The sequence below is a fragment of the Octopus bimaculoides genome, chromosome 9 (assembly GCF_001194135.2).
Source record: "Octopus bimaculoides isolate UCB-OBI-ISO-001 chromosome 9, ASM119413v2, whole genome shotgun sequence".
Taxonomy (NCBI): domain Eukaryota; kingdom Metazoa; phylum Mollusca; class Cephalopoda; order Octopoda; family Octopodidae; genus Octopus; species Octopus bimaculoides.
This window is the reverse complement of record NC_068989.1, coordinates 65706032-65717719: the sequence shown is the minus strand read 5'-3', so window position 1 is coordinate 65717719 and position 11688 is coordinate 65706032. Positions and strand designations below refer to the sequence as shown.

General features: G+C 34.4%; 1 long non-coding RNA gene across 2 annotated transcripts in view; it reads left to right on the top strand.

Annotated features, from left to right (window-relative positions):
* Positions 1 to 11688, top strand: part of LOC106875319 (uncharacterized) — a 406076-nt gene that overhangs the window by 227853 nt on the left and 166535 nt on the right. Inside the window, exon 4 of one of the 2 annotated variants that reach the window (XR_008264906.1) lies at positions 6959 to 7122. The exons of the other annotated variant lie outside the window; for it this stretch is intronic. This is a non-coding gene — a long non-coding RNA (uncharacterized LOC106875319). Of the gene's footprint in view, positions 1 to 6958; positions 7123 to 11688 lie in introns of those variants that run through there. 2 annotated transcript variants of the gene reach the window in all.

Below are 11688 nucleotides of genomic sequence, written 5' to 3'. Positions count from 1 at the left end.
ATATATATACATATATATATATACAGAAGACTATGTATGAATATGTTACTAGAAAGCTCCGTGATGATAGTAACATCGATCATCAAAGCAGTTTATTATGGATGAATAGCCGGATTACCACCTACCACTCTGAAGGGTATGCGTTTGCAATCCAAGAGCAGGAAATATCAACCAAACACCTGATGCACAAAAGAGATAGAGATGCAGGAAAAGTTGTAAAATGTGACAACCGATGCAGACTTTGTGAAGTTCATCCTGAAGATATCACCCGCATCATTAGCAGTTGCCCCAAAATCTCATCACAGTATTTATCTACCAGTGAAACATGACGTTATAGGGAGGACACTTTCTAATGAAATCCGTCAGAAAGATAATCCCGTGGACAAAGAAATAAAAACCCACAATATGGTAGAAGCCATAGCCACTCATAATAAAAAGAAATACTGGTGGAACGTACCAGTGAAGACCTCAATAAAATATAGGCACAACAGACCTGATATAATGATTTAGGATAGAGAAGAGAAACTGTGCAGTTGTAGAAATTAGCTGCCCAGCGGATGTTGACATAAAGCTGAAAATCTGTGTAAAAGAAAACACCTATGCTGAACTATTGAGAAATCTGCAAGTACTCTATCCAGATTAGAAGTTCAGGTTTATACCTGTAATTATTGGGGCCCTGGGATATGTAACACACTGCCTAAATACCAATCATGAGAAATAAGGTTTCTCAAAATCAGAAAGGAAAGAGCTAATTCGAAGACTACAGATCCAAAGCCATGACTGAAACTCTAAAAGTTAGTAAAATTTCCAGATTTATCATTTAAATATATATGAGCATGTGTACATATGTAACTATATGCATTAGAGTACATACTTAAAACATACAAATCCGCACATACATACATGCATACATGCATACATACAAACATACATACATACAAGCAAAAATACCCTGTTGTTGATGTTGAAATTCCAGTGAAGGGACCTTTGATCTAGGTTAGAATCCCTTTCTTTCTCTAGTGGCAAGAAATCTTGAAATAAACTGAATAATGACATGCATATATACATACATACATACATATATACATACATAAATGCATGCACGCATGCATGCATACATACATACATACATACATACATACATACATACATACATACGTACATACATACGTTCCGCAGTTTTCGTTTAGTTTATAACGAACAGTTGTTTTATATGTATACATATAAAAAAAAAATCCGACTTACACAGAATAGAAATGACATCAGGAATTAAAGGGGTTGAGTGAGAAAGAGTTTTAGGAGTCTAACAGCTGTTGTACTCGTAAAAGTCTTGCTCATCCCATTTAATTCCTGATGTCATTTCTATTGTAAGTCGAACTTTATTTTATATGTTTACATATGCACATTTTTTGTATTAAATATATTTAATATTTGTTTGTATACTAAGGCGGCAAGTTGGAAGAGACGTTAGCACGCCGGCCGAAATGCTTAGTTATACTTCGTTTGTCATTGCGTTCTGAGTTCAAATCTTACCGAGGTTGACTTTGACTTTGCCTTTGCCTTTCATCACTTTGGAATCAATAAATTAAATACCGGTTGCGTAATGGAGTCGTTGTAATCGACTTGCGCTTTCCTCAAAATTTCAGGCCTTGTTCCTATAGTGGAAAAGGTTATTTTTAGAATGAAAATATATCACATAAAAATGTATCCCCTCTCTGAAAATTTAGGGCCTTGTACCTAGAGTAGAAAAGAATATGGTTATCGGCTACAGCACAAATAAGGCATATTCTGTGTTCGGGCTCAATTTTACGATATTTTATGTCTCCTTTTTGTCAGAAACAGTTTGAGGCATTGCTGAAGAGTCAATGGCATTGGCGAGTACGAATATTAAGGTTGTAGTTGAGACAAAATTAACTGACATGGAGTTCTGGAAGCCATCTGATTACTGGAAAATGTTTACCCGTATCAAGATGATTCGAGCAAGGTTTCAAATTGCCGACATCATACTGAATGCGCTCTGTAAATAATTGTGAAACCTGACATGGACAGCTGTAATGGTGACTACGAAGCCGTGGCCAGCAGGAAGGGTTACAGCAGAAGTTGTGGCTTCGCGCGTACAACGCGAATCTGCCCCACATCTTTGAGCAAGGCCTTTGGCCAAATTCAGATGACCATTTGTAGCTGTTGGAAACTGGTCAGTCTTTGACTGGAGAGGGTTGCTATTAAAAGGCCATATATGTGGCAGCAATATTTGGCACCTTGCTATACTTCCGGAAAGAGTCTTAAGTGATTGTCGGAGAATTCTACAACTCCTCCAGCCCCAGTTTCTGGCTTCCTAATTACGCTGGTTGTAATCCAATGGATTACTATGTATGGGACGCTGTTCAGAAAGACACCAACCATGGCTTCGCTGGTGGCTATGATGAAGGAGCTATTCGCAGATTTTCCCAGTGACAAGTGAGGAACGCATGCGCCAAGTTCTGGAGTCGTCTTGAGGATGTGCTGTAAGTTGAGGGCAGCTCCTATGAGCAAGTTGTAATCTTCTAGCCATAATCTATTTGATATTTTCTTTTGATTTTCAAATAGTTCTATTTGTGAATGAAATATTGTGCTTTATCTTCTTTTTATGCAAACTGTCAAAGTTAGCCCGAACACCTTTTCAATTCTTTTGTTAACTTCGAATTTGTCATGTTAAAATTTGACAATTATAATTTTGTTCATGTTGCATAATATTATATTTGGTCACCTTTTATTTATGGCCTGCTAATATGCTATGCAAAATTACCAGAATCACTCCCTTTAAATACATGCATGCATACATGCATGCATACATACATACATACATACATACATACATGTATACATTCATATATACATATGTGTGTGTGAGTGTGTGTGTATGTGTGCTTGTGTGTATGTATACATACACTGACATAGAATGTGTGAGGTTAGTTTATATGTTTCTAACTGTTCTCTGTCATTTGTCCCTTTCAAGGAAATCCTAATACATGCAACATTTCGAAATCTGTTGGCTTATAAAGGCATCGTGTTTGGTATGAATTTATGCAGGAATTAAAATAGACAATGATATCATAAAAACAGAGACATTATGAATTTATGAATCGTAAAATATAATTAATATATGCAAGGTTTCACAAATTTGATATAATTACTATCTTAAAGAATTTATATTCGGAGAACATATAATTAACATTTGTGCGTATCAAAATCACATGGCATTATGAATTTTCTGCAAGAAATGAAACATATCTGTAATAAATAATATTAATAATAGTAATAATAATAATAATAACAAAAACAACAGCAATACTAATAATAATAATAATAATAATAATAATAATAATAATAATAATAATAATAATAATAATAATAATAATTATAATAATAACGTGGATCTTATGGTTGTAAGGATCAGCTACTCATCAATAGGATGATCCTAGAAGATTGTCACAAACGACACAAAAACTTGTCAATAGCCTGGATAGACTATAAAAACGCTTTTGATAGCCTACCACATAGCTGGATTAAGAAATGTCCGGAAATGTATAAAATAACTCCTACTCTGCGAAACTTTTTGTCTGTAAGTATGAGATCATGACTTTGAACAGTGACAATGTATCTCTAAATGCTGGAGATATAAGAATTTCAGGTGGCATTCTCCAGGGTGACTCACTATCACCACTCTGCTTTTGTCTGGCCTTAATACCTCTCTCAAAATTGCTCGATGATGTACAATACGGTTACAAAATGTTTGATAAAAATATAAATCAACTCATTTACATGGATGATCTAAAGCTATTTGCAAAAAATGATCAACAACTCAAGGGCTTACTAGCGATTTTCATGGCTGCAAATTTTCGAGCATACACCGACAGAACTGTGGGTAAAAAACGTTGAAGTGATTTTTCCTTCAGCAACTGCGACTGGCTGAGTTAGGAGTAAAGACGCTATGATTTGGGATAATTTTGCCGTCTTCAGTGCTACTTTTAACTACTGCTTCATTGGTAAACGGAAAAGACAGAGTTTCCTTAGTAAGACAAGTATAGTCACCACATATGCGCATGGGCATATACGGTACAATCTTAATTTGAAGTGAAAATTTCCTAGGAAAAATAATAGCTAGGTGCAGGATTGGCTGTGCAATAAGAAGTTTGCTTTCAAACCAAATGGTTCTGGACTCAGACGCCTTGTGTGGCGCCTTGGGCAAGTGTCTTCCATAATAGTCTCACGGCGACTAAAGACTTTAAAGTGGATCTGGTAGACGGAAGTTGAAAGAAACCCGTATCATTTATACATATATATATATATATATATATATATATATATATATATATATATATATATATATATATATATATATATATATATATATATACGCGATTGGCCAACAGTCACCCGACAGTAAATCGAAATTCCATAAATACTATCTGCAATTATGCATCGACTCGAATGAGAAAATGTGTCGCTCAAGGACTTCAGTTTGAACAATTTTCATGATGTTATTAAATTCATTCATTTGTTAAACATAAAATAAATCTTGGAATTAAATGGTTTTTATTTACTGTCGGGTGACTTTAGCCAACTCTGTATATGTATATATATATATTATATTGTTTATAGTTTCAGCTTAGAGCTGCGGCCATGCTGATGCACATATATGTGTGTGTGTGTGTTTGTATGTGGGTGTATGTGTGTCTGTGTCTGTCCTTTTCGCTAGCACTTGATAGTTGGCTTTAGTGTTTATACATTCCTGTAACCTAGCAGTTGGGCAAACGCGACCTATAGAATAATAGGTACCAGGTTTAAACAAATAAGTACTGGGGTCGATGATTTCTTCTCCTAAAATTCTGCAAGGAGTAGCCCCAGCATGGCTGTAGTCTGACGCAAGGAAAAGAGAAAGATTAAAATTTCAAAAGCTAGATGATCTTATATGTGTGCGTAATTCGCAGGTTGGAAGGCAGTGTATGAGACGAATATTTTTAATTTAAAAATAAAAATGTACATCGTACGCCACTAAAATAGGGCAATATTTTTCGTTTCCTCTCCTACTTAATAACGTGGTGAGAAAGAACGTAATGTTGCTTGATTACTCAACTTTGTCATACTGACTTCCTAAATCCGAAAACATGGATGTTCAATTTCTGAGAGTTATTGACTTATTAACATGTAATTTAAAAAACACAAAAATCGAAAGAGAAATTTTTGACGACTTTACCCTCACTCAGTGCAGTTTCTGTACGTCATGTGCTGTATACTCTACCATTATCGCTAATAGTCACTATTTACTGGTTTCATTATTTTTCTTTCAATGTGTCGATGTGACAAAGCAGTCACTTTTATCCATTTATTATGTTGCAAGTTTATTTCACTGTTATATTGTTCTTTTTCTCCTGAACGCCATAACGTAAAAATGTCCTAAGAGAAATTTATAATAGTAGTTTCAAATTTTGGAACAAGGCTAGCAGTTTATGGAATAGCTGTAACACGATAAGGTGGACTTCAGTACTTGAATGGTGTCTATTTCATCGAACCCAAAAAGATGAAAAGCAAAGTCAATCTCGGGAGAACGGAAATGTAAAGATGAACAAAATGCCGCGAAACATTTTGTCCGGCGTACTAACGGTTCAGCCAGCTTGCCGCAACTGTTAATAGTATTAATATTAACTTCTTATTTAGGTAGAAAGCCATCATTTTTGAGTGAAGGAGTTAGACGATACCATGGACACCAGTATTTGATCGCATCCTAATTTCTGGATGCGGAAGAAAAAAAAATTGACGTTGGTGGGATTTAAACTCAGAACGTACGGCAAACTAATTCGATACACAAATAATTTGCCCATCCCGCTGTCATAATTATAACAATAATACTGCTTTCGATCTTTGGTACAAAACGTGTTACTCAATCACATTGGCTCTGGTATTTGTTTAGTAACTGGAAACGATGAACGGTAGACTTTGGTTGGATTTTAACACAAAACTCAGAGCCAAAGCTGCTAAGCATTTTGTCTTACACGCAAACCTCGCAAACCTCACATCCTTAAAAATAATAGAAAATAATATCAGCAATACCAGAGATTTTTTCTTCTGTTCATCCCTACTCAACTATTTCAAGTATCACGTAGGACCGATGTTGAGCATGGAGAGATAGTGCTGCCCTCCCGTACTTTTTCTGAAATCTGTTGTTGTTGATGTTGTTCTTGTCGTTCTTGAATCTAACACAAATCCTGATTGGAAAGAACCACAACGAAAGACATTTTCGTGACTCACGTTTTTATTTTATGTAATATATAGAACTAGGTTGAACGATGTGTCTATCTTTTTCGAGGTCAAAATTACATGTTCGACTGTACAAAGTGGCTACTATTTCTAGTAATTCACTTGAACATTTAGCGACAACTAAAATGCCGTAACAATGTAGAGAGCGGTGTGTATGGCCAGGTTGAATGGATCTGTACTGAACAGACGTAGCTTTTGGTATGAACTTACTATTACGAAAGAAAATTTGCCCTTGATATTCAACAATATCAGAGGTGTAATTTCCTTCATCGGTATGAGATATGTGTACCTCTTTTGGAGTAATATCATTCTAAATATTTCATTCTCAAATCTGTTTTTATTTTATGCTTGCATGCCTAATTTTTATACTCGAGGTAGACCACCCTGGTAAGCGTTTTTTTTAATATATATTTATATTTTTTATCTTACAATTATATGTCAGTTTCTGTCTTATGTCTTCATACACGATAAATTACTTCACATCCCAAGCTGTTTTCTTTTTATGCCAAATGTATCCTACCCCGCTATCCATGTTTTGAAATTCGTTCTAGTAATGTCTCCCATTCGTCGGCCTTGCAACAATAAATGATTCATTGTTATTATTATCGTTGGTATTATTATTATATCAGTATTATTAATATTATTTTTGTTGTTACTATAGCAACCACAAAAACTATAACTGACTTAAATTATGCAGTAACTTCGGAAACCATTGTGAACAATCCAAGATTAGCAAAACAACTCAGCATAGATGGGAAAAAAAGTGAACCAAAGAATTTTACCATTAGAAAGAAATTATTGGAATTTCAAATAGGAATTTGCAACCACATGTAAGACGAAAATTACACAATTTCTATGATTTTACAATTTAAAAGCTTCAGTAAATCTTCAAAAATAAGATTGGAGAAAGAACTGACAGATTTTAAATAATATATATTTTGTGTAGAAAAATGAAATGTATAAACACTAAAGAATAGCAGAAAAATTAAGGATAGAAATTCCCTTTCCGAGAGTACTCAACATAAAATTGACAAGCATATAATCAACTAAAAATATAAAAAAATTATATACCTTCAGAAGGTAATACAAAATACATTAGGTGATGCAGTAATCTGGCTGTAAATATTTGCCCATTATTAATGGAGTCTTTACTACATAATAATACGCATGATAAGCATATAAAGCTAGATTACATACAATTATATCGTCATATGCCGGTAGCTTCGAAATCTGAACAACTAATCGATTACATAAACACTTTGGCTCCGAAAGACTATGTGACCTGCGAGAATAATCAACCAAAATCTTCGTCAAATCGCATGCCACTGTCTTGTAGAAAAAGTACTTTCAGATTGGATAATGCTGCCCTAGATGTTATAAACTACGAGAATAGACTTTCATTGTAGATCTACCAGATCAGGGCTGACATAGGGCTAAATAACTAAAAGATGTAAAACAATGAAACCTGTTTAACGGATGCGTAGTGCATGTAATAAAAATTTCTACTCGTCCACAATAGCCATGTCTGTTATGAAAAAGAATTTTAGAAAATTTCTGCGTACAAAACAACTACTCTGACAATAGGATAATGAAGGGATACTTTATCTAATGGAATCCATCTATCAACTAGTTAACAGGTATTTTTTTCAATCTACATTTTTGCACATGTATCTCAGTGTTATGAGAGCAGCAAAGCGAATGAGCTTTTACAATACATACCCCGCAGTTAGTTTACTAACAATAGGCTACTCTGAAATTGGTTTCAAATTTTTGCACAAGACCAGAAATTTCGGGGGAAGGGGTAAGTTAATTACATCGATAACAGTGCTGAATTGGTACTTATTTTATCGACCTGGAAAAGGTGAAACGCAAGTCAAGCTCAGTAGAATTTGAACTCGGACGTAAAGCCATGAACTGCCGTTGAGAACTTTGCCAGACGTGCTAAAGATTCTGCAAGCTCACTACCTTAAAGAGTATTCTAATATTAATTATATTTTCAAAATTCTCTTGGGAATAACTTATTGTTAAAGTTCATTATGGTTATTGTTGACATAGTAAAATATGTAATAGTTGGAGTCTGTCAAATGATGGTTTAACCTACGTTGCTTATTTCTAGAGAAATGAGATACATTTCTAGTTGATATTTTATTATGTATCCTTGATAAGTCCACAATTCTCTGTCGTCATGCCTCTTGTGCAGTAATTATTCGGTTTAAAATTTACTATTACTCTCTCGTATTGTGGTTATTTCTCAGTTGTCACTTGTTAGTTTGGAGAACATCACTATATATTGAAAGGAGTTCTGTTCTTCTTTTCATGGCTTTTCAACAACTAACATAGTCGTTGTGTCGCCTATGTAGCATTCAGCGTGTCAACGTTCAGATCTGAATGCATATTTCTTTCAGAAAGAGGAGAAAAGCACAATAAACTCTAAGTACTGGGTTGCAGTATTCTGTATCGATCCTGAAATGATAAAAGGCAAAGCTTACCTAGCCACAATCTGAACTTACAACACCAGAATAAATGCCACAGCCACGATCGCCCTCTAACGACTATACCAAATCAGTAATCTGTCGAAAGACAAATCAGTAGTCTGTCGGTTTAAGGGATCAGTAGTCCCAGTATATATTACTTCCTGTCCATCGATATGTCCATGGCTAAAATAATTTTACTTTACTTTCACTCGCATGGAACATAAATATTAATATATACAGCATCATTTTATAAGTATCAATATCTATGGAATGTAATTCGCAACAAGAATATCCATGGTATAGAATATAGATCAATGACAAATTATTTTACAGTTTAGAATATTGATTTCAAATCTTCCCATCAGTATGAGTTGAGAGGAGCCGGCCGATGTCTGTTAGAGACATTGCATAAAGATAATACCCTTAAGTGATACTCGTACACGTCAATGCGTTACGGAGCCCTCTAACTTCATATATTTCGGTGATGTTAATCTAATCAACCTGGTATGCTTGGAGTGATTGCTAAATAATAACTACTTCAGTATAAATATATTGCATGATCAGAAACAAGGAACTTCCTTCTGTGATAAGGCTCCGTTTGCTGTATGATAGATTGCTGATAACATGAAATTAATAGTTTCTTACCAGTCTAATGTTGAGCTGAGTAAATTTGTAGAGTTTCAATGAAGTTGAAAATTTCCATGTATTATACCGTGAAACAAGATTTATCGTTTCCAACGTCTCTTTATATAAGCCATTTTGCGTGTATGCTTATGTATACGTATGTGTAAATACTTCGGTATATGTTGTGAGAAATATGTCATTATTTGCAGAAGAAAAATATTGCAATGATATTTCCTTTTATTTCTATATACCTACTGCTGCTGTGGTCGTTGTTGTTTACGCCGGGCCAGCACTGATCAAGCTGACAAATTTATGCTTAAAGACGTTGTAAATTTGACCATCACGACAATTGCTATCAAATTTAGAATACATCATATAACTTTGTTTTGTTTGGTAGTGGTGGCAGTGGGAGAGTTTAAGTAACACGTTACTATGTTAAGATGCTGATGCGTGAGATTTGTGGTAGCGGGGTATTCGACCGCTATTTTTCGATGGTCACGCTTGCTTCGTCGCTTGTTTTATTTTGGTGCAACTGCAACTATTGGCAACAAGGAATGCACTTGTCTTATAAATGCAGAAGTACAGTCCAGTGAAGTACAGTGTTGTGTATTGTTGAATTTGCGTCCACTAATGCAATATTTATGAAGATTCTAACTTAATATTCCGTCTTCATATAGCACCGAATTAAGTTATGCTGTCCAACCATCGGAGGTTAACACAATAAACATCAATGTTGCAGCTGTTATTGTTGTTATTGTTGATGATAAGGATTTTTTTTTGTTCATGTTTAGATCCAGTTCAACCCCGATTAAGTAGATATTTGATCAAATATGTTTCAACCCTTCATTTTTGTTTAGACATAGGTTATCTGGAACTATTATCTAGAATTCTAGTATCCAATGTGTCCTTCTGTATTCAATACATTAGGGTTTGACTGAAGGAATATCTAACACCAACATGAGCTTTTAACTTGTCTCTTGAAACTTCTGGGTGACATTTGGAGTCAACTTGCATAAATACAAAGCAAAATCAGACATATAATAATAATAATAATAATAATAATAATAATAATAATAATAATAATGATGATGATGATGATGATGATGATGATGATAATAATAATAATAATGAATAATAATAATAATAATAATAATAATAATAATAATAATAATAATAATAACAATAATAATAATAATAATAATAATAATAATAATGATCCTGACTGAAAGAAAACAAACTATGCTGGATTATAGATATAGCATTCCCAGCTGACAACAAGGTATGCTATAAGGAAGAAAGAAAAGTTGAGAGATATGACAGGTTAGCTTGGGAAGTTAAGCAGTTGTGGTCGATGAAAAGCGTAGCAGTAGTACCAATAATTGTCGGAGCCCTGGGAACAGTGAGCAAAAATCTCGAGAAGTACGTGGAAAAAATAGGGCTGCAATAAAGGTGGAGCACTTGCAGAAAACAACACTGCTTGTAACTGCTCGAATACTCCGGAAGGTGCTCGAAAAATAAGAGGTGTTACCTTAATTCACTGGTAGTGAATAGCTGTTACTGTAATACATCTCCAGCGTTAGAAGCTGTGTTAAGGCAATAATGATGATGATGATAATGATGATAATAATAATAATGATAAGGTACTTAAATGCTGACTGTCTCCCACGATAATTAACAACCAAGTATCAAACCTTAAAATGCGCGGAAAGAGGCTCTGTGAAAAGTCTCTGACTGCAAGCTGCTCTCCGCTCTCACAGAACCTACCAGAACAAACAAGACCGAACATTCTGAGAAGTAAAACAATAATATTAATTCTTTCTACTATAGGCATGAGGCCTGGAAATTGTTGGGGAAAGGACATTCGATTATATCGACCCCAGTACTGAACTTATATCATTTTATTGAGCCCGAAAATTGAAAAATGAAACATAAAATCGACCTCAACGGAATTTGAACTCGGAACGTAGCGACGGACGAAATGGCGCTAAGGATTTCGACCGGCGTGCTAAAGATTCTGCAACTCACCGCTTTAGTGATAATAATTATAATCATTTCTACTGTAAGGGCAAGGCCTGAAATTTGGAGGAAGAAATTGAATCGATTACAGCGACCCCAGTGCGTAAGTAGTATTTATTTAATTGACTCCGAATCTTTAGCCCAGCGTGCTAACGATTCTGCCAGCTCACCGCCTTAGTAGTAATAATAATAATAATAATAATAATAATAATAATAATAATAATAATAATAATAATAATAATAATAATAATAATAATAATAATAATAATAATAATAA